The sequence below is a fragment of the Orcinus orca genome, chromosome 11, assembly GCF_937001465.1.
Source record: "Orcinus orca chromosome 11, mOrcOrc1.1, whole genome shotgun sequence".
Taxonomy (NCBI): Eukaryota; Metazoa; Chordata; class Mammalia; order Artiodactyla; family Delphinidae; genus Orcinus; species Orcinus orca.
Genome location: NC_064569.1, coordinates 18,050,815 through 18,075,194, shown reverse-complemented (window position 1 = coordinate 18,075,194; position 24,380 = coordinate 18,050,815).

Sequence of the window (24,380 nt, the reverse complement as noted above, 5' to 3'; positions counted from 1 at the left end):
AAGTCTGACTAGAGCTTGTTTGCAGAGCAGAGGTAGAGTCACAGATGTGGAGGGCAAACTTGTGGTTGCTAGTGGGGGGGGCAGGCGGGGAAGGGGCAGTGGGGGGATATTGGGATTGACATATACATACCACTGTATGGAAGGGTAGATAACTAATAGGAACCTGCTGTGTAGCTCGGGGAGCTCTTCTCAATACTCTATAATGACCTGTATGGGAGGGGAATGTAAAGAAGAGTAGATATATGTGTATGTGTGACCAATTCACTTTGCTGTACAGTAGAAACTAACACAACATTGTGGATGAACTATACTCCAATAAAAATTAAAAAAGAAAAAGAAAGGAAAAGAAGCCTGACTAATACAATGGCATATAAAATCATCAATTCTAGAACTTGGAATTTCAGATTATTCTGATCTTACCCCAGTGTCTTTCCAAACCGAATATTGGCTAAGACTGGGCCATACTAATGAATAACACTTTCTCCTTATCTAGAAGTGAGTTGTAAGAACCAGTGCAATTGTGCTGCTCCATCCACATGCATGCTTATCCCACAGTTCCTGCACAATATTTTTTTTTCCCAAAGGCATGGAGAATGTTGTAGTATAATAGAGGAAATAAACAGAGCATTCTTAAGTGACCGGTTTATTCATTTTAGGAGAGAGTATGTATAACGAAATGCAGTTTTGCTCAGAAATGAAAAGGGTCCTTCTGCTATTGTCAAACTTGTTTTTATAAACTCCTATCTTATATTTTATTTTGGTTTCTCAATCTTGAGTACTTTATCGTCAGGTCTTCATTGGTAAACCCCTTCCCTATGACAGTACAATGTGTACTCAATTTTGGAGCATGGAAAATACATGTACTTGTTTTGGACCTGTAGTTTGGATATATAATTGACAGCTTTGTGCTTTGGTGTTTCAAAAATTTTAAGGCTATAATGAGGAGTCACATTTACAATATATTTACATCAATATATTCTCTACAATGAATATGCTCCCTTAATTAAATCATGATACTGGAAAAACACACACACAAACACACGCATACACACAAAGAGGTTTCTACTTTTTGGGGATCCAGCAGCAATATAAGTAAGCTTGGGCTAGACCACTGAATAGTGAGAGACCATGCACTTCAAAAGAAAAGCCCTGGCTGCCAGTGCTCCCTGCTAAGGCCCCAGACTTATAAGGGAAGTCGTCCTGGGTATTTCCATCCAGCTTAGCTCTTAGATGCATGAACGACTTCAGCTGGCACTATATGAAACAGAGATAAGCCATTGCCACTGAGCCCTGCTCAAACTGCAGAATCATGAACAAATAAATGATCGTTTTTAAAAGCCACTAAATTATTGGACTGATTTGTTATGCAACAATAAATAACTAAAACACGGTGCCTAAGAACATTTTTGGGGATGGTGGAACACATTTAGGGAAACAATGGTTTAATAATTAGGGATTCAAATATGTTGAATTTGAGATCAGAGTGGGATATATAAACAGAAATGTTCTGCTGTCAAATTTATAACACCTTAAAGGAGAATAAAACAGGATTATATATTTATAAAATAATTTAAGTACTGATTGATTTAATAACGATTTACTGGTATCTATTATGTTCCAGGCATTCTGCTAGGGGTTGAAAGACAATGTAAATGTTTCAAGATGTCTTAAGTTAACTTAGCCAGTTAGCAATTTTGAGAATATTTTTGTATGTATTTGTAGCTCTCTCTCCATTCCCAACAGCCTTGATATCAGTAGTATCTTACAAGAAAGATAAGCCATAGGCCAAATTCTGACAGATGTACTAAGATTTATTAGAATATCATTTTAATTTATATAAAAATTATGGCCCTTCCATGATGAGAAAGCAGAATTCTATTTAAGAAACGCATATTAAAGTGATGAAGGAAAACAAAATTACAGTATTAATATTTTCATGGTAGGTTTGAGAATAAGTTGTTTGTCATTGGTATATTTTAATGTTTTGTGTTTTGCTGCTTTGAGGAGTATGGCGTATTTAATATTTTACAGATTATCTTTATGATTCCAATATAAGAATTTCATTGATTTATGTTTGCAGTTTCAAGTTGAAAGGCATAAGACAAAGTTATTAGGCTTTATAAATAGCATTATAACTTTTAAAATAACTTAAGATTCAATATAAATATATACACATATTTAATTTTCTAGATTTAGGAGTTATTTACGTACTTGGGGAGTTTTGCCGATCAGACAATTGAACTATTTAACTAAAACTATAAATGTGACCAAATATTAATCAAAAGCCTCTTAAAAGTAATTGTTAAATTTTTTCAGATTTATAAATTACTAACTTGGTAAGTGAAATTAAAAGCTTAAGAACAAATAAACTGACGGGCTTCCCTGGTGGCGCAGTGGTTGGGAGTCCTCCTGCCGATGCAAGAGACAGGGGTTCGTGCTCCGCTGTGGAGCGGCTAGGCCCGTGAGCCATGGCCGCTGAGCCTGCGCGTCCGGAGCCTGTGCTCCGCAACAGGACAGGCCACAACAGTGAGAGGCCCGCGTACCGCAAAAACAAACAAACAAACAAGAACAAATAAGCTTTTTAACTTATAACTTTAATAAATCAAACATTAATTTTAATTTTAATAACCTCAACTAATCTTTTGGAGTCATTGTCAAGGACACCAAAATATTCTCATTGGCATAATGCAGATCGAGAGTTCATCAATGTTAGGTGCAGTCTTTGTTGAAAAGGAATAAATGCTACCATGTATGTGTGTTCTTTCGCTTTGTTTTTCTATTTGTTTAACGGCTAAAATTTACATTTCTAAAATTTAGTTTGAATATTTAAGTATTTCAAGTAATAAACTGCTAAGAAAGAGATTTTTCTTTTCTTTTCTTGAGTACTACAACGTGAGGAGCAGAATTGTTTAAAAATGTCCCAGAGAACTCACTGCAGTTTTCCCAGACAAAAAGCAGCTATCTCCCAGGGGGCAGGGCTGCCGTTGACCTCAGATATCCATCAGCTGGTGGCTTCTTCTACCTAGCAGGAGGGTTACAATTTTCCATGGGTCGAAAGATCTCCAGAAAGGGCTGGATCTAGGATTTGTGGGGCCTGAAGTTTACAGTCTCCTTTTGATAACTTTCATTTTTACTTCCCCAATAAATCTTACTCTTTAACCATATCATGTGACACTGTGGAGTTCACTTTGACCCTCTTCTTAAGTTCTGCTGTTTGTGTGCTGACTCAGTGCTATTACTTTACATCTCTTTCACATGCAGCAATGGAAGAAATTAATTTGAAATTTTATCCTGCTCAAATACAAAGGAAGTGTAAGATGCAGCACTGCAGTCACAATTACGTGCAAGTGGAATGTAAGAAAGCTTAGAAAGACACTTGAAATAATTAAATTAGAAAGTGTCATTCCTATGAGCAAATTACAACAGATGTGAAAAATGTTTTAGGAATAAAAGAGGATATTGCTGTAAATTATGTGTTTTTGCACTATACAACCCTTTTTCATCTATGCGGTTAACGTACCTTTTTTAGTAAATACAAGATCTTCAAGAGAAAACCTATCTTGAAAGAAAAAAACCTATCTTCAAGAAAAAAACATCTAAGAATATGAGCTTTGGTTTCTGCACATGCTCCCGAGTGATAAGTAGTTTTACACAGAAGACTCTAGAGGTTGGGGTTTTAGTCCTGGCTCTGCTCTGCCTTTTTCCTGCCATGTGACTTCACTTGAGATCCCAGGTAAAGCAGAGATCATACAGCTTACTCTGCCAACCTGACAAAGTTATTTTGTCGTTTAGCCAAGTGGACGTGAAAGGATCTTTAAAGTTCAGAAGAGAGGTGCTATTGTACCCATCGCTTAGTCATTGCTCCATAATCATGAGCACACAGCCTGCCCCGTGCCTGGAATACACTGCGTATTGGAAGGGCACTTCCCCTTTAAGTCCATGTTCAAGAGCTATCACTTCCTAGAGCTTTCATGTGGGTGTTCAACTTCATGTGAAGTCTTCTTTAGTCTGAAAGCATTTACTGATCATCGGATTATTTAGCTCATACTTTTTGTTATTTCCTTGAATTATTGTATATATATTTTTTAATTTGGCCACGCTGTGTGGCTTGTGGAATCTTAGTTCCCCCACTAGGGATTGAACCCACACCCTCGGCAGTGAAAGTGCGGAGTCCTAACCACTGGATCTCCAGGGAATTCCTAATTGTATTTTTCTAATGGAGTGTAATGTCACGTATTGAAGGTAGGAAGCGTATACTATTCAACTTCACAGGCTGAGCGGATGTCTACTTATTTTTTGCTAGGCAATGTGGCGATTCTAAGGTGAACATTCTTCCTCTTTTTAGGAGTATCATAATGTAGTAGTAGAGATGAGACATTTTGCTTATTAAATATTCATATTTATTACCACTGAACACTATAAAATCATTAACATCTAGATGGTATCTGAAGCCCTAGGAGTAAAGGAGCTTGATCTGAAAAGATTTTAGAGATAAGAGAGCCTAGGGGAGAGAGCCTCAGAGATTCAATATCTAAGACATCAGGAGAGGATACTGAGAGTCCAGGGAAGGCTGTGTGTCTAAAACTGCTCTTTCAAAAAGTCTATTTTTAAAAAACGAACACCGAAAAAAAAAATTACTGTCATAAGTCATGAGGGAAATACAAATTAAAACCACAGTAAGACACCGCTCCCCATCCACTAGAGTGGTTTATTTATTTATTTATTTTTGGCTGCGTTGGGTCTTCGTTGCTGCCCACGGGCTTTCTCTAGTTGCAGTGAGTGGGGGCTACTCTTCGTTGTGGTGCCTGGGCTTCTCACTGCAGTGGCTCCTCTTGTTGCAGAGCACAGGTTCTAGTCTCGCAGGCTTCAGTAGTTGTGGCTTGCAGGCTCTAGAGAGCAGGCTCAGTAGTGGTGGAGCACGGGTTTAGCTGCTCCGTGGCATGTGGGATCTTCCAGGACCAGGGATCAAGCCTGTGTCCCTTGCATTGGCAGGCGGATTCTTAACCACTGCGCCACCAGGGAAGTCCCTTTCATGTGGTTTTAATTTGTATTTCCCTAGTGATTAATGATATTGAACTTCTTTTCACGGACTTATTTGACACCTTCAGGTCTTGTGAAGTATGCATTTGCACACAATTATGAATATTAGTATACAAAACGAATTTTTCCTCCACAGATTTCTCAGTTTGTTAGGATTATTGTTTTTACCGTGATGCTGTGATTCATCAGTAGTTTGTATTTGAATAAACTTTGCAAAAATTAAGTTTCAATGCTGATATCTTTAAATGGAATTTACTGTAACCTTCACAATCATGTTAGACGTTTAGATGTTTTACCTTTGACAGAATGACTCTCAAAAACTTAATTTTGATTGCATGAATTGTATTAAAAATTATTGAAATGAACTGATTTTTTAATTTGAAGCATCTGATAACACTGACACAAAAACAGGCACCATTTAACTATTTGCAAAGCTCTTATTCTGCTAATGGAGCCAACACATTAACAACTCTTGCTCCACTTTTCATAAGAGCACAAGAAAACGTTCAATAAAAAATGAGTGAAATTAATGGAAGCAGTCGTTTGACTTAATGCATCACAAAGTGATATGTTAATGGGTTTTCTACACCTGCACATGTGAAATTTTTGGTCTTTGGGCATAGTCTTCTTAAAATAAGTACTTACTTTTCAAGTATGCACCAATGCTTCTTCCAATGATTTGTGTCTTCTGGATTTTTAGCAGTCATTTAGTAGTTATTACTGTTGTCCCCATGGTAGATATAAATAGTGGCAAATATATTGTGCAAGTAACACTTCTATCATCAATGTTCTTAAGAAATGGAAACACAGTACTTAATTTTTCATTAAACATGCATGTTATGGGTTGAATTGTATTGTTTTCCTGAAAATTCATATATGTTGACATCCTAATTCCCCACATGACTGTGTTGGAGATAGGGCCTTTATGGAGCTATAAGATCATGAGATCAATGAGATCATAAGGGTGGGGCTCTGATTCAATAGGATTAGTGTCCTCATAAGAAGAAATGCCAGAGAGCATGCTTACTTTCTCTTCAACATGTGAGGACACAATGAGAAGGTAGCTGTCACCAAAGAGCTCTCACCAGAACCCAGTTATGTTGGCACCCTGATCTTGGACTTCTAGTCTCCAGAATTGTGAAAAAAATAAATTTCTGTTAAGTTACCCCGTCTATAGTATTTTGTTAAGATTTCCCAAGCTAATACAGATAGGAGGACACTAGAAGGTTTTGAGACAAGGAGTGACGTAATCTGACCTTTTATAGAGACTATTCTGGCTGCTATGTTGAGAAAACCTAGACAACCACAGGTAGCTAAGGGAAGAAACAGGAAGACCAGTTAGAAATGTGGTGGAATAATATACATGAGATATGATGGTGGCTTGAACCACTTGGATAGTAGCTAGCAGATGGTGAGAAATGGTAAGAATCTGGTTTCTGAAGCTACAAGGTGTGCTGACAAATTAAATGTGATGTACAAAAGAAAGAGGGAATCAAGGATGGCTCAAAAACTTTTTGCCTGAGCAAGTGGACATATGATGAGAACAACTAATGAGACAGGGAAGAATGTAAGCAGTAATTTAGGCGAAGACTTACTAGTAAGATCAGGAATTCTATCTGAGAATGTTAAGTTTGAAATACCTATACACATCCAATCTGCAAGAGAATGATTCAGGCTGTAGATATAAATTTAGGAGTTGTGAGCATTTAAATAATTTTTAAAGTCATGATGTAACATAGAAGAACAAATCTGACTCCATATTGAATCTATTGCTTGAGTTCTAACCCTTGTGCTCTGTTACCTGTGCTTATCATGCTGGCTCTGCATCTTTTGTAAAAGAATGTTGCCTATAGCCTGAAATATGCAGGAGAGCCTATCCTTAAGGCTCTGACCTTGAAAAGTATAACAATTTTCCATATAGATATAGAAAGTTGCAGAACAGAGAATAACATTTGTCTTGTTGGAGTTTTGTAAGAACGTTGTGACCAGACCTATGTGGACAACTGCAAAAACAAAGGATTCTGGCACCAAGAAGTTTGCAACAACCAGCCACACTTCTTCCTGTTTTAGTATAAAAGAAGCCTGAATTCTAACTCGAGTAAGATGGTTCTTTGGGACATTAATCTTCTTGGTCTGCTGGCTTTCTGAAAAAAATCGCTATTCCTTGTCCCAACAACTAGTCTCTCAATTTATTGGCCTGTTGTGCGGCAAGCAGTATGAGCTTAGACTTGGTAACCCTTCAACCAAAACAACATAATTCCAAAGGATTGAGTAAGAAGCAGAAATCAGCATCCAGCTGGCTCCTATTAAGCAAGACAAACTAGACCAGGAATGGGCAAACTTTTTCTATAAAAGTCCAGATAGTTAATATTTTAGGATTTGCAGGTCATATGGTCTCTGTCACAAAAATGCAACTCTTCCATTGTAGCGGGAAAGCTGCCATAAACAGTATGAAAGTGAATGAGCATGGCTATGTTCCAATAAATTTGTATTTACAGAAATAGGCAGTGGGCTGAATTTGGCTTGTAGGACATAGTTTGTGGACTTCTGGACCTCTAAAATGGACAGTAAAGAGATTTTCAAAAGTGTAAAACAATGTCAGTTTTTTCACTAATTTCTTTTGAAGAATACAGTTTTGTTTCGTTTTTCTTTCATTAAAAACATGCCCTTGTACACTGCTGATGGGAATGTAAATTGGTGCAGTCACTATGGAAAACAGTATGATGTGATCCAGCAATACCACTTCTGGGTATTTATCTGAAGAAACTGAAAACATTAACTTGAAGGCCATATGTACCACCATGTTCATTGCCACATTATCTATAATAGCCTAGACAAGGAAACAACCTAAGTGTCCATTGACGGATAAATGAATAATGAAGATGTGATACACACACACACACACACACACACACACAGTGGAATATTATTCAGCCATAAAAAAGAGAAAATCTTGCCAATATGAATGGCCCTTGAGGGCATTATGTTAAGTGAAATAAGTCAGGTAAAGAAAGACAAATGCTATATAATCTCACATATATGTGGAATCTTAAAAAAAAAATGAGCTCATAGATACAGAGAATAGATTGATGGTTGCCAGAGACAGGGGGTGGAGGTTGGTGAAATGAGTGAAGGGGGGAAAGGTACAAACCTCTAGTCATAAAATACATGTCATGGGGATGTAACGTATAGCATGGCAACTGTAGTTAATAATACAGTATTGCATATTTCAAAGTTGCTAAGGCAGTAGATTCTTAAAAGTTCTTATCAGGCTTCCCTGGTGGCGCAGTGGTTGAGAGTCCGCCTGCCGATGCAGGGGATGCAGGTTCGTGCCCTGGTCCGGGAAGATCCCATATGCTGTGGAGTGGCTGGGCCCGTGAGCCATGGCCGCTGAGCCTGCATGTCTGGAGCCCGTGCTCCGCGACGGGAGAGACCACAACAGTGAGAGGCCCGCGTACTGCAAAAAAAAAAAAAAAAAGTTCTTATCACGAGAAAAATTTTTTGCAACTATGTGAGGTTACATACCTAGTAACTAGACTTATTGTGGTGATCGTTTTGCAATATATACAAATATTAAAAGATTATGTTGTACACCTGAAACTAATATATGTCAATTATATCTCAATAAAAAGAAAATTTTTTAAGGGAATTCCTTTATTTTTATTTATTTATTTTTGGCTGTGTTGGGTCTTCGTTTCTGTGCAAGGGCTTTCTCTAGTTGCGACAAGCGGGGGCCACCCTTCATCGTGATGTGCGGGCCTCTCACTATTGCGGCCTCTCTTGTTGCGGAGCACAGGCTCCAGACGCGCAGGCTCAGTAGTTGTGGCTCACGGGCCTAGTTGCTCCGCGACATGTGGGATCTTCCCAGACCAGGGCTCGAACCTGTGTCCCCTGCATTGGCAGGCAGATTCTCAACCACTGCAGCACCAGGGAAGCCCAATAAAAATTTTAATAAAAATAATTTTTAAGTATTTATGTTAACATGTAATGGGTTTTTAATTATCCTTGTAAATGAATTAATAGATTTTCTAAGTTTCAACTTTAATTTTTAAGGGAGTAAATATTAATAGATATAAGCCACATAACCAAAATCTCTTTGAGGTTCTCAATAATTTTGAAGAGTATAAAGGGAGTCCACAATGTTTGACGAAAGTACTGCTTTAGAAGTTGGGGACTTGAGTAGGAACCAGAAAATGGGACCAAAGAGGACCAGCTCATGAGGAAAGAGGAAAACCAGAAATGTGATGTCCTGGAAGCCAAGTGAAGAAATTGTTTCAAGGAGGGGGTGAGGGTAATTGTGCCAAATGATTGTCAAAATTCTAATGATAAGGACACAATAGACAAGAAATTGTGGAGCTTCAAGGGAAAGGAGGGCCAATTATTTGTGGTAGAACACTGAAGAAGGAGAAGGTGATGGCATCCAGAGCACTGGTTGAAGAATTTGCCTTAAATGAGTGAAAAGTCCCCACTTCTACAGAAACAAGAGGGAGTAAATGAAGGATGAGGGCAACTACTGGCAAATTTGTAGATGCAGGAGCAGGAAACTGAAGGAGTGCCAATCGAAGGGCTTCTATTTTCACCGAGAGGTTAGAAGTGAGACATCTGTTAGGATGAGGGTGTGATGTGTTTGGAGGCTTAGAGAGTGGAAAAAGTGAAAGGTGAGAAGATAGCTGACTAGAGAAATGAGAAGGCTAAGCAGGTAATGTTGAATTTCCACGTGGGGTTAGAGATATGAATGTATCATCTAATTCACCAATTGATGTAATTGATGGATTTTCTCTAGCAAATATTTAACAGCTCAGGTGTTGGGACAGAGAAGACAGACAACAGAATGGCTGGACCAGTGATAGGTAAACTTTTTCTGTAAACAGCCTGATAGTACATATTTTAGGAGTTTGGGTCATATGGTCTCCATCACAGCTATTCAACTCTGTCTTTGTATTGTGAAATCTGTCATAGACAATATATAAATGAATGAGCATTTTTGTGTTCCAATAAAACTATTTACGGACACTAAAATTTGAATTTAATATATATTTTTTGTATTTATTTATTTAAATCAGTTTTTTTTAATTAATTAATTTTTTTTTTAATCACACCATGTGGCATGTGGGATCTTAGTTCTCTGACCAGGGATTGAACCTGCACCCCCTGCAGTGGAAGCACGGGGTCTTAACCACTGGACCACCAGTGAAGTCCCTAAATTAGTTTTTATATATTGCAAACTATTATTCTTCTTTTGATTTTTTTCAACTGCTTTAAACTGTACAAGTAAATATTAGCTTGTGGGCCATACAAAAACAGGCAATGAGTAGATTTGGTCTGTAGGGGCCAGAGTTTGTGAGCCCCTACACTAGACAATGTGACAGATTAGGAAAAGTTGCACCCTTGGAGAAGAACTGTCCCAGAACTTTGAGTAGTGCTAGGGTTGGCTTCCATTTGTAGGGTGCACTTGTACAGTACACAAATGCACCTATGTATGTGACTGTGCTCACGGAGTTAGAGTCTATCCAATGACATGACAACAGGAAACAAAGCATAGGAATTAAGGATATCAGCACAACAATGGCTGAAGTGATGTGTCACTGCAGTGTAAGCTGAATAGGAGTGGAAGTGAAGGTGGAAAGGGGCTGATAGACACCCAGGCAAGTGAGTCAAGGGCCCTTAAGTCTTGATAAGCCCAAGGAACTGATGCAGTAGGAATGGTGAAAGGAAGAGTTGGAAGGAAGATGAAAGTCCTAGAGTGGTGTGTTTGAGTTCAAGATTTTAGAGTGAAAGGTTTTCAGATAATAACAGGATGTATGTGGCTCATCCAGGGGTCAAAGTCTGTGATGAGAAAGAAGGAATGAACAAGTCGTCAATAAGTGAATGTACAAACAAAGGTTAAGTTTGCTACAGCTGATAACATGAACCATAAAGGAATAGTGAGGGTGAAAGTGTAATGATCTGAAATGATTCAGAGCCAGAGAGAAATCCATCAGTTGCTCTATCGTAGGCCTGATAGTCCCTGACCATCTCCCTTCCAAAAATTAGCTCCCAAATTCTTGTTCCAGCATCCCAAGCAATTAAGTCCTTCAAGATCCATTTCTTTCCTCCCCAAGAATTTGTCTGGCAGAAAAACAGCAGTGAAGAAACTTAGAGGCTAAAAGGTGAGGGAGTGGGAAAGCTGGGTAACATGTTTTGCTTCATTATATTCATATATTTCAATTACTAGCGGTGCTCCAGCTGAAAGTATCAGAGGCTTCTTAAACTAAGTATATGCCCAAACAGAATTTAATTTTCTCCTTGACACAGTCTCCCAGCTCCCCCTACCTAAAATTTGCCTCCCTTGAGTATACTCTATTAGTGAAAGACATCACTAACCCTCCCCTGCCACAGCTCCTTTCTTGGTTCTCCTTAATCCCCAACTGTGTTGAGATCCATTGCTACTCTTCTGCTTTAGGCTCTCATCATCTCTTACCTGGATGATGACAACATCCTTTCAACGATCTCCCTAATAACTCTGTCTTTATTTAAAATTTTCATATATTGTTCATCATGGATTTTTTGCATTGTTTTTGATTTTTGAAAATATTGCATTAAAATATTGATCTTGTTGACTGAGTTTTGGGGGGCCTCCTTAAATGGTGCACACAAAGGAAGGGCTTCACTCACTTCACCCTTGTCCCAGCCCTACTTAATATGTCTGTTCTTGTCTCCCACAATCTGTTTTCCATTTAGCGAGGGCAGCCAACTTAAATACACATGTAATCATGTCACATTTCTACTTAAAGTTCTTCAAGAGATTCCTCTCAGGCTAATTCGACAAGACCTCAATAAGCTCAGTCTTTTTCCAATTCCCACTTACTATTTTAGCCTCTTTTCTAGATTTCCTCCTCCTTTTCTCATCATCACGATGGCTAACATTATGTCTCAGTACAGAATGAACAAGTTGTTCTTAAAGCTTTCCATGTATTATCTCACTCTGTATAATGAGGTAGGGTAAATACTTTTACATTATATTATTTATTTATATATTATATTGTACCCAAAGACACTGAGCTATAAACTTCCACACCTCCCTTCCTCTAGGTTTTTTTAAGCCTTTTCCACATGTTTCCACTGCCTGGAAGGCTCTCCAATCTCCTTTTATGGTTACTTCCTGTGGTAGACTAAATAACGGCCTCCCAAAGACATCCACAGCCCAACCCCCAGAATCTGTTACTTGACATGGCAAAAGACACTCTGAGGGGCTTCCCTGGTGGTGCAGTGGTTAAGAATCTGCCTGACAATACAGGGGACACGGGTCCAAGCCCTGATCCGGGAAGATCCCACATGCCGTGGAGCAACTAAGCCCATGTGCCACAACTACTGAGCCTGCGCTCTAGAGTCCACAAGCCACAACTACTGAGCCCACGTGCCACAACTACTGAAGCCCACGCACCCAGAGCCCGTGCTCTGTGACAAGACAAGCCACTGCAATGAGAAGCCCACGCACCACAACAAAGAGTAGGCCCCGCTCGCCACAACTAGAGAACGCCTGCACACAGCAAGAGAGCCAATGCAGCCAAAAATAAATAAATAAATAAAAGAAAGAAGAAAAGAAAAGACACTCTGAGGATGTGACTATATTAAGAATTTTGAGGTGGGGAAATTATCCTGGATTATCTGGGTGGCTCCAATGGAATCACAAAGGCCCTTACAAGAAGGAGGCAGGAGGATCAGAGTGGGAGAGAATGTGACATAGAAGTAGAGGTTAAAGTGATGCCATTGCTAGAAGGGGGACATGAGCCAAACAATGCAGGTGGGCTACAGATATAGGAAAAGACAAGGAACCAATTCTCTCCTAGAGCATCCAGAAGGAATACAGCCCTGCTGACACCTTGACTTTGGACCTCCAATGTCCAGAACTGCAAGATAATAAAATCATGGGTTTTTAAAACTGAGATGTAATTGACATAGAACATTGTATTAGTTTCAGGTGTACAATAAAGAAGATTGGTATATTTATACAATGGACTATTATTCAGCCATTAAAAAGAATGAAATAATGCCATTTGTAAAAACGTGGATGCATCTAGAGATTATCATATTAAGTGAAGCAAGTCAGAAAGAGAAAGACAAATATCATATGATACTACTTGTATGTGGAATCTAAAAAAAGTGATACAAATGAAATTATATACAAAACACAAATAGACCCACAGACATAGAAAACAAACTTATGGTTACCAAAGGGGAAAGTAGGGGAGGGATAAATTAGGAATTTGGGATTAACATAAACACACTACTATATGTAAAATAGATAACCAACAAGGACCTAGTGTAGAGCACAGGGAATTCCACTCAATATTTTGTAATAACCTTTAAAGGAAAAAGATCCGAAAAAGAATAGACATATATGTATAACTGAACCACTTTGCTGTACACCAAAAACTAACACAACATTGTAAATCAACTATACTCCAGTAAAAAAAAAAAAAAATATATATATATATATAATGATTCAATATTTGTATATAATGCAAAATGATCACCACAGTAAGTCTAGTTAACATCCATCACCACATGTTACAATCTTTTTTCCTGTGATGAGAACTTTTAAGATTTACTTTCTTAACAATTTCCAAATATGCAATACAGTATCATTAACTATTGTTGCCATGCTGTACAAATGTGTGTTGTTTTAAGGTACTAAGCTTGTGGCAACTTGTTACAGCAGCAACAGGAAACACTTCCACAGGGAAGCCTTTTTTGATGCCCCCAAACTGAGTTAGATGTTCCTCCTCAATGTTCTCTCCCCTGCCTGGCCTTGCCTTTCTTGTAGTACTTGCCTTGCTGCATTGCATTTCTGGCCTAGGAGTATACAGGAGCAAGCCTTGCTATCCACAAATGTCTCTTTGGCATGAAAACAATCAAGGCCCACAAGACTCAGGAAGAAACTTTGACCTTCCCACAACTGCCTAAAAGAATTAGATAGAGAACCTGTTTCAGGAAGGAAGCCAACGTCATAGATAACTATAGTATGAGCTATTTGTGTAGACAGAGAGGAACGTAGCAAAGTCTGTTAAAATTTCTCTCTGGGTCTCATTGTCTCTGCATGACCCAGCAAACATTTATTTACCAAACATTTGCTTTTCCATCTCTGTGTAAATTGCCTTCCTCCACTTTGAGGTCCCAAACCACTCCCCACAACATCCTCTTTTGTCTTTAGCTGAAGATGACATTTCAGGTGAGGGTTTCAGCTATTTGGGTGGGTTACTCTGTTTTCCTGGGTTTCACCCTCATATACATGTTATTAAACTTTTGTTTGATTTTTCTCCTATTAATCTGTCTCATGTGAATTTAATTCTTGGACCAGCCAGAAGAAACTAGAAGAGTAGAGGAAAATTTTCTTCCTGCCCCACAGGGGACCATCTCTAACTCTAGACTGTAAATTCCTTCAAAAGAGATCATGCCACTCCTTTGTATCCCCAGAGCCTAACTTACATATACACAACTGCAGCTCAAGAGATTTGTTGAGTGAATGAATGAATGTGACTTCTCAACCAAAGAGGGCTGAGATTACGTGTCAACTGAAATAAAAACACACACCACTGGATAAACAACAAGGTTCTACTGTATAGCACAGGGAACTATGTTCAATATCCTGTGATAAAACATAATGGAAAAGGATATGGAATATATGTATGTATATATGTATGTATATGTATATATGTATAACTGAATCACTTTGCTGTACAGCAGAAATTAACACATTGTAAATCAACTATACTTCAAGAAAATAAAATAAAATAAAATATAAAAATTGTGAGTTAAGGGCTCCCCTGGTGGCGCAGTGGTTGAGAGTCCGCCTGCCGATGCAGGGGACACGGGTTCGTGCCCCGGTCCGGGAAGATCCCACATGCCGCGGAGCGGCTGGGCCCGTGAGCCATGGCCGCTGAGCCTGCGCGTCCGGAGCCTGTGCTCCGCAACGGGAGAGGCCACAACAGTGAGAGGCCCGCGTACCGCAAAAAAAAATAAATAAATAAAATATAAAATTGTGAGTTAAGCTTTATTTGGGGAACTTACTGAAGACAATAGCCTGGGAGACAGCCTCTCAGATAGCTAAAGTGAAGCAAAGTGTTCTTTACCCAAAGTGAAGAACCTGATAAGAGCTCAATGAGAGATGAGCAAAAGCTCTATCTATATAGGCTCTTCCTCAGCTCAAGTCAGCTGAGTTTCTAGATTTCACAGAGTGGGTAAATTATCTATTCATGCTTTGGAATTTGTGCATTGTTTAGAAGATTAGAAATCCAAAGATTTCCCAAAGTTTCCTTTATATTATGCAGAGAACCAGAATTTTTAAGCAAAACCGTTGTGACTTTTGTGACCACACAATAGAGAACAATATAAAAAAAAAGTGTAAAGCACCCAAAGAGCAAGGTACCTATTTTCTCCTAGATACTGTTTCTGTGGTTTCAGTTATCATCACCATGTGATGAGCCCAAAAATGTATTCTTCTCTGTGGATAGGCTACACTCTAGGCGAGAAGAGAAGAGAGCTGAAATGAGCCTTTGATTCAGTTAATTATGATTGCTACTGTAAAAAGTATTTAAAAGAACTATTAAGTTTTAGCTTGTTACTTAATGAAACATCTAAACAAAAGCATCATATTCTGACATGACATCTCTAACTTACTTATTTAATTTGACCCCAAGCAAAAATTTTCCAGGCAAGTTCCAGATGCTGTTCACCAGCTATTTTCTCCTCACATCTTCCTTATTAAATCCTCATGCCTCATTACTCCAAGCCTGTAATAATTGAGGTCATTGATGAAGATGTCCTCACTCTGTTAATCCCCACTTATTTTTTCCCAAATTACTAATCTTCAGGGAATATCTCAAACCATCATTTCTATTTCTGAGTCAGAAAAACAAAAAGTGGAGAAAGATATGGATGACAAAGACTCTTGGAACATTAGACTTTAACATGGGCCATGTGACAATCTCTCCTTTACCTGGAAAGAGATAGATTTGATACACTGTCATTGGAAATTCAAGGTGCCCCAAAGCTAGGATTATTTTATTCTCAATACATAACTTTTAAAAACTAAAACAAGATCTAGGGAAAGAGTATGAAGGATGTTTTTGTCTTTGTATCTTTCTCTTTGTTATGAGAATTTTTGTGTGTACATGTGTTGAGGAGGGGGAAATTTCCCCCTCTAGCCTTTTTGCATTCTTGTGGCGGGACTAATAATAAAATTGACACAAGACTGATTAATAGGAGAAAAGGAAACAAAATTTAATTCATGCATACGGTGGACCCATAGAAATGGGACCTAAGAAGTGACCAAAGGAGGCAGCTTTTATATATTTTAGACAAAGAAACAATAAATTTGTGAGGAATTGACTGGACAAAGAAACTTAGGTTTGGGGTGCCCAATTAGGAATCTAACCAGAATTTGGGCTGGGGGTAGTAAATTAAAGACGTTGCCAGGTTTGCTTATACAGGCTTCTCAGCCCCAAGTCCCTGGTGATAAGGGTGTCCTTCTGCCTCCAGATGAAAAGAGGGCACCTTTCACATGAGCCATTTATTACCTGCTTTCAGGGAGACAGAGTGGAGGGTCAGAGTGGCCCTATTGCATTGGCTGTTTCATAAGTAGCTTTAATTCAAAATAATCAATGTGCCATTGAGGTACATTTTGGGGCGGCCTACTCTGAACCCCAACACATGTAATGCTTCAGTTAAAAGAAGCCGACCTTTCAAGGCCCTAAATATAAAAAAATAAAATGTTTTAATTTGGTGTCACTTTAGGCATCAAGGTCACTTTACAAGGAAAGAGGCAACTAGGTCATGACAATGGGTCCTGACCATAGATGGACTTTTCAAACTTTGCAGACAATTAAGGCAAGAAATGTCAGCAGCAGGTAGCTTTTGGCCTACTGGAATTCTGCCTGAGACTACCATGTTAGAGCTAATCTAACCCGCCATAGGATGGCAGGCCATCTCAGGAGACTGAGACCTGTCGCTCACAGCCAGTGCAAAACTGTCCGTCTTGTAAGGCCGCATTCCCCCCTGGCCAACCTATATGCAGCTACATGAGTGGGCCCAGCAAAACTGACAGAGGAGCCATCCAACCAACCCCCAGAACTGGCATGAGGAATCCTTGCTTTTAAGTCACCAAGTTTTGGGGTGGTCAAAACAGATTGGAACAGTTGAGGAAGACATCATGAAACTCAGCTAAAAAGGAACAACAGGCCCCAAATGGAGTCATTTATGCGAAGTCCACATCACCAGACCAAGACTTAATACCTAACCTAATTGCTATCTCAACCCCCTCAGAACGTGACCTTTAACGAGTCAACCTGGAATGGCCTGTCAGCACTAATCTAGGTAATTTGCCCAATAGGTACTTTCTTTCCCCTTAGGAAGGTGACCCTGCCTGAAACTGCATTCTTTGTGAATACTGTCCCCCTTTTTGCCTTTAATAACCTTTCCTTTTCTGTAACTCAAGGGAGCTCCTATCTATTTGCTAGGTGGATGCTGCTTGATTACGAACTGTTTAATAAAGCCAATTTGCGCCTTAAATTGACTCCATAGAATTTTTGTTGTTTAACAACACGTACAAAACTGAACTCAATTTTCTTGACTTTCAGAGTCCACTTTTTCTAGTAATAGTGCCTTCATTTCTATTCCATTGTGTCTTGAAACAGAGGCGTACTTTTTCCTTCGTTTTCTTTATTTCCATCTCTAATGTAGAGTGTGTAAGTCTCATTAATTCTTCCTTAATAATTTCCTTCTCTGATTTCCCTTCTTTTAACACTGTTGCCATGTTAATGTTAATTTAATAACTAAAGCATAACAATGATTCTTTGTTTTTGATCTTTAGCAGTTCAGTTTATCCTGAATCCTCATGGAGCTCTCACTGTAATAAAATATTGCTCTAATTATGCTTCTTTCCTCCAAAAAATCCTTAACTGGCTTCCTTTGCTGACACAACACTGTTCTTACTCCTTCGCTTTATTGATTGAACCACCTCCCTCCCAATTCTTGTTGCCATGTGTAGTCCTGAGCATAACCTATCTTTCTTCCAAGCTATCACTTTTCTCCAAAACCCCCAATTTCGGCCCAATAACAGTAGTTATTATTTCTACACTATTCCATAAGCATTCTTTCTTCAATACTTTTGATCTTCCCTGACCATTCTCAGATTCTTTTTTAACTCCTTTAATATTTTGTCCAAACCATGCAATTAACACCCACTATATAGGCATTTATTATAGTTACAGTTTTCATATGTAATATATGTTCTAACCACACACCTAAACTGCAAACTTCTGGAGATCAAGGTGCATACCTCAGACCTTGTATAAGGATAAAGTGTTGTCAGAGTAAAGAGTGATCAGTAAAGAGTAACTGATACTGAAGGAAGCAGTCAGATTTGGGTAGGTGGGCAGAGAAAGGGCATTTGAGAGGAACAAGAGGAACAAGAGAAAATGCACCGCTTGTTCCAGAGACTGGAAATATGATATCAAATAAAGGGTCAATTTAATTCCTTAACAACAACAACAAAAGCAGGGCTCAGCTGTTCTTCTTCCCCTTGCTTACTTTTCTCCAAGGCACAAGGGTGGTCATTTTTGCCTCAGGGCTTTTACACTTGTTGTGGAAAATATAATCACCAAAATAGAATTTTAAAATTACTTTGTTGTTTGCAAGAGCCGTGTTACAGGAAGGAAAGAGGGGGAGGGTTCACGAACTGTAGGCAAATTACCACCGTACCCCAGTTCCTTAACATACAAAATTACAGGATCTATTTTATCCAACTCCCCCGCCCCCGCCATCCTCCAGGGTTGCCTTGTGGTTAGCAGCGGGGAAATGCCTCCTACACCCAGCAGGGTGGCGGAAGGGAGGGTCCTGTAGTCAAAAGTTCCTGAGAGCTCTTTAAAACGGGCGCTGTTTGCATACATTTGAGGGTATTTTTAGTTTTTAATTTTTAAAAATTTTTAAATTTTTTGGCCATGCTGCGCAGCATGAGGGATCCTAATTCCCCAACCGGGGATCGAACCCATGCCCCCTGCAGTGGAAGGGCAGAGTCCTAACCGCTGGACCTCCAGGGAAGTCCCTATCTGCATGTATTCGAGAGGGTCACACAGCTGGTCCAGTAAAACACTCAGGAACCACCATTTACACAAGCCTTTAACTTCTCTAACAACTGATACGAAGTGCTGTAACCATTCAACAAACTCATTTATTCGACAAATATTCTCTGAGTACTAGAGAATATTTGAGATAAAACACTGTTCTAGAGGAAACATGCCTCACAATTAACAATATACAAAAATCATATACACAGAAGTTTTATGAAAGAGTAGGGAAATATATATACCATGAAAATACTGATCAAAAGAAAACTGGTCTAGCAATATTAATATAAATGAAATACACTTTCATACAAGAAAATATTACTAGCAGTTCACTTGTAATGTTGAAATGATCATGAGGAAGACATCACAATTTTGTTTCTGTATCCTCTGAATAACAGCCTCAATACATATAAAGCAAAAAAGTTGACCGAACTGTAATGGAAAATAAATAAATCCACATTTTTAATAGATTATTGTGGAGAAGCTAATTTCTTTACCATCCCTTCTCTCCCTAAATCTTTGCATTGCGTATTCCTCTCCTTTTTTCCTGATATTATCTTCTTAGAGAGCTAGTTTCAAGTTATTCTATTTAAAATAATGCCTCCCTATTATTCTTTTTTTCATTAAATTATTCTATAATTTAGACAGTAAATATGGTCTATTTTTGCTTCTTTCCAATAGAATACATTTGATCACATTTTTTTTTATACGACAGGTTCTTAATAGTCATGAATTTTATCCACATCAGTATATACATGTCAATCTCAATCGCCCAATTCATCACACCACCACCACCAGCCCCCGCTGCTTTCCCCCCTTGGGGTCCATACGTTTGTTCTCTGCATCTCTGCCTCAGTTTCTGCCCTGCAAAACAGTTCATCTGTACCATTTTTCTAGGTTCCACATATATGCATTAATATTTGTTTGGTAATCAGATATTTGCCCCACCATGAAGGTAAATCTTTCAGATAGAAAAGTTACCTCTGGTAATAGCTCTCTCTCTGGGCCAAGCCCCCTATCTAAATTCTTTTAGACAGTTAAGAGAGAGAGAAAAGTTTTTCTTGAATCTGCTGGGTCTTGATTGCCTTCAGCTCAAAATAATCCACATATGCAGAGGGACATATTTTGGGGTGGTGTGTTCTGCTTCCCTTCACTCCAAAATACAAAGAGTTAAAATAGCTATGACACTGTTATTATGCCTAAGAAACATGATAATATTATCAAATTTCCGGTCAAAGTTAAAATTTTCCTGATTGTTTCAGAAATGTTCTTGCAGTTGATTTGTTAACATAAGGATCCAATTAAGATTCATACACTACATTTGGTAGAATTGCTTCTTAAATCGTTTAAAGTATGTAACATTTTGTCACCTTTTTTTTTTTTAAACAGTATGTTTGTTGGAGAAATTGTTCTATAGACTTGCCCTTAATTTCGAATTTTCCTGATTGCAGCCCCATGATGTTATTTAACATGTTCCTTTGTCCCCTGCATTTTCTGTAAAACCGGTAATTAGGTATAGAGATTTGATCAGATTCAGGTTCAATTTCTTTTGGCAGTAATACTTCATAGGTGTTGTACACATCCTATGGTATCAAATCAGGAGACATATAAGCCTAATTTTCTCTCCTTTTGTGATGTCAGGAGCCATTGATCACCATTGCATAAATCCAGGATTTCATTAGGGTTTGCAGTCTGGTAATATTTTTGTTGTTGTTTTTTAACTTTTTAAAATTGAAGTATGGTTGATGTAAAATACTGTATGTTACATGTGTACAATATAGTGATTCACAATTTTTAAAGTTATACTCCATTTATAATTATTATAAAATATTGGCTATATCCCCCATGTTGTGGAATATATCCTTGTAGATTACCTTATACCTAGTAGTGTGTACCTCTTAATCCCCTACCCTTATATCGTTCTTCCTCTCTAACCTCTCCCCACTGGTAACCACCAGTTTGTTCTCTACATCTGTGAGTCTGCTTCTTTTTGGTTATATTCACTAGTTTGTTGTATTTTTTAGATCCCACATATAAGAGATATCGTACCGCGTTTGTCTTTCTCCGTCTGACTTATTTCACGTAGCACAATGCCCTCCAAGTCCATCCATGTCGCTGCAAATGGCAAAATTTCATTCTTTTTATGGCTGCGTAGTTTTCCATTGTGTATGTGTATACACACACACACACACACACACACACATCTTCTTTATCCATGCATCTTTTGGACACTTAGATTGCTTCCATATCTTGGCAATTGTAAATATTGTTATGAACATTGGGGTGCATGTATCTTTTCAAATTAGAGTTTTTGTTTTTTTCTGGTATATACCCAAGAGTGGAATTGCTGGGTCATATTGACAGTTCAATTTTTAGTTTTTTGAGAAACCTCCATACTGTTTTCCACAGTGGCTATACCAGTTTATTGATACATTCCCACCAACAGTGTACAAGGCTTCCCTTTCTCCACTACCTCATCTACATTTGTTATTTGTGTTCTATTTGTTGATACACATTCTGACAGGTGTGAGGTTATATCTCATTGTGGTTTTTTTTAAATTGAAATATAGTTGATTTACAATGTTGTATTAGTTTCTGGTGTTCAGCAAAGTGATTCATATATAGTTTATATATATATATAAACTACAATGGAAAAGAATATATACATATAAAGAATATATATATATTTTTTTCCATTATAGTTTATTACAAGACATTGAATATAGTTCCCTGTGCTATACAGTGCAGACTGGTAATATTTTAATATTACTATTCCATCTTCAATTATGAACTGGAATACATCTATATAGAGAAACTTTCCCTTATAAACTATTCCCTCAGGTTATCCTGAGGTGCAATTCTTCTAGGAAAGGCAAGATAAATGCTTCATTCATTCTTTGTTTAGTTTCTGTCTTCAGAATAATGTGTTGGTTTCCTAGCATTCTCCAAAGGGAACAACGAGGCTTTTTATTCTATTGTTGTAAATATCACTATGACTTTTACAAATTTTAAATGTTCCAATAAAAGTATACATACATTGATGTGGTCCAAGAATAAATGTATGTATATTACACACATGTATACAACACCAATATTACTACTAACAATTTGATCACAGAAAACAGATTAAGATTTCTTTGCAGTTATTTTTGTCCTTAGGATACTTCCCAGTGGGGATACATAGGTAAATTCCTATGTTGTAAAGACATTTGGAATAATTTTTTTCTATGTGATTAATCTGTCATTTTTCTGCATAATTAGGTTTACTTATTTTATTTCAATTATTTTTTAAATTTTACTTTGCTTTAAACTTACATATTTCCAAAGTCGATGCTACAAAACAAGGTACCTTTTTGAAAAGATTAGCTTCTTTCCTATCTCACACACCCTGTCTTCTCTATCCCCTCATGGCTAACCATTTTTATTAGTTTTCATTTATTCTTCGTTTAAAAATAATATATGTGAATACATTTCTCTATATTATTATTCCTCCCCTTCCTTAGATAAAAGATACCTGGTGTTTTTTTTTTTCCTAAACATGTTTGTTTTCTAAACATGCTTGTTTTTCACGCTTAGCCAGTATATCCTGGTAATTACTCCACAGTAGTATACAGATACTGTCTTTATTCATTTTACAGTTGTGTACTATTTAAATATGCAAAATAACATAGTAGTTTATTCAGCCTGTCTTTTCATGATGGGCATATATGTTGTTCTTAGTCTTTTGCTGTTACAAAGAGTGCTATCATTTATAGCCTTGTGCATTCAACTTTCTGTGTTTTTGTTAGTGTTTCTTTGGGATAGGTTTCTGGAAGTGAGAGTTTTGGGTCAACACAAATGCATTTGTACTTGTCCTGAATATCACCACGTTCTCCTCCATGTCGGTTACGTAATTTTGCATTCCCACCAGCAATGTATGGTAATATCTGTTTCCCCACAGCCTTGCCAACAGAGTATGTTGTCAAGCTTGTGGGTTTTTCTCCATCTGATATGCAAGAAATGGCAACTCATAATAGTATTAATTTGCATCTTTTTTTAAAATTATGAGCAGCTTTCTATATGGTCAAGGATCATGTGATTTTTTTGTGAATCATCTGTTTATATTTCTTAACCATTTTTCAAAAGCTCTTTTAGATGTTCTTTATACATCAGGGGTAGTGCTCCTTTGTGATACAAGTTCCAACTATTATTATGTGAGGAACATGTACGATTTTTCCTTTTCCATACAGCTATTCAGTTATCCCAACATCAGTCATTAAGAAATGGAACATGGCATTGTTTTGCAGCTGAAAGGGGACCAATGTAGTTGGAATAGGTCAGTGGGAGAGTCATGAAAATAAAGCTAATAAAGTCGGTACGGGGTAGATTATATAAAATTTTACAGTACAGATTAGAAATTTTCAATTTTATCTTGGTAGCAGTAGATAGACACTGCTGTGGGGGTGTTTGAGCAAGCTACCCTTGGCTGGGGGTGGTGGCAGTGGATCAATTTCTTTACCCAAGTTGAAGGCAAGACAAGCCACAGAGGTTAAGTAGTAGCAAAGGTCCCGAGGTATGTAGCTGAATTTATACTTGGAATATTTATTCAAATCCCAACATATTTAGTATTAAAAGACATGTAGTTGACTTTTCTTGTTCCAATATGGTTCCCATAGGTATTGCTAAAATTTCAACTGGCCGCATCTGAATTGCAGTAGCTGTCTGCATGGATGGTGCCTGTAATGTGTGAAGCTACTCCCTCCTGTGGGAAGCAACTCAACCTACAGCAGGTCTAGAAATCCCTTATGCAACTGTCTGGAACAGAGTGCATAGGCATCATATCACAGTGGGCTGTACAGGGATACTAGCCATAGATTCGGCTCACTTCTGTTCTTCCCACCAATTGCAGGAATTACTAACTGCCCCACCTGTTAGCACCCCTCCTCTAAATAGTCCACAGTGAGTTCAGCTTGGAAGCTGAATCTTGCTCAAGACACATTTAGTAAATATATATCTATAGCTTTACTTTTTTTTTTTTTTTGCGGTACGCGGGCCTCTCACTGTTGTGGCCTCTCCCGTTACGGAGCACAGGCTCCGGACGCGCAGGCTCAGCGCCCATGGCTCACGGGCCCAGCCGCTCCGCGGCATGTGGGATCTTCCCGGACCGGGGAACGAACCGGCGTCCCCTGCATCGGCAGGCGGACTCTCAACCACTGCACCACCAGGGAAGCCCTAGCTTTACTTTTTAAGGTACAT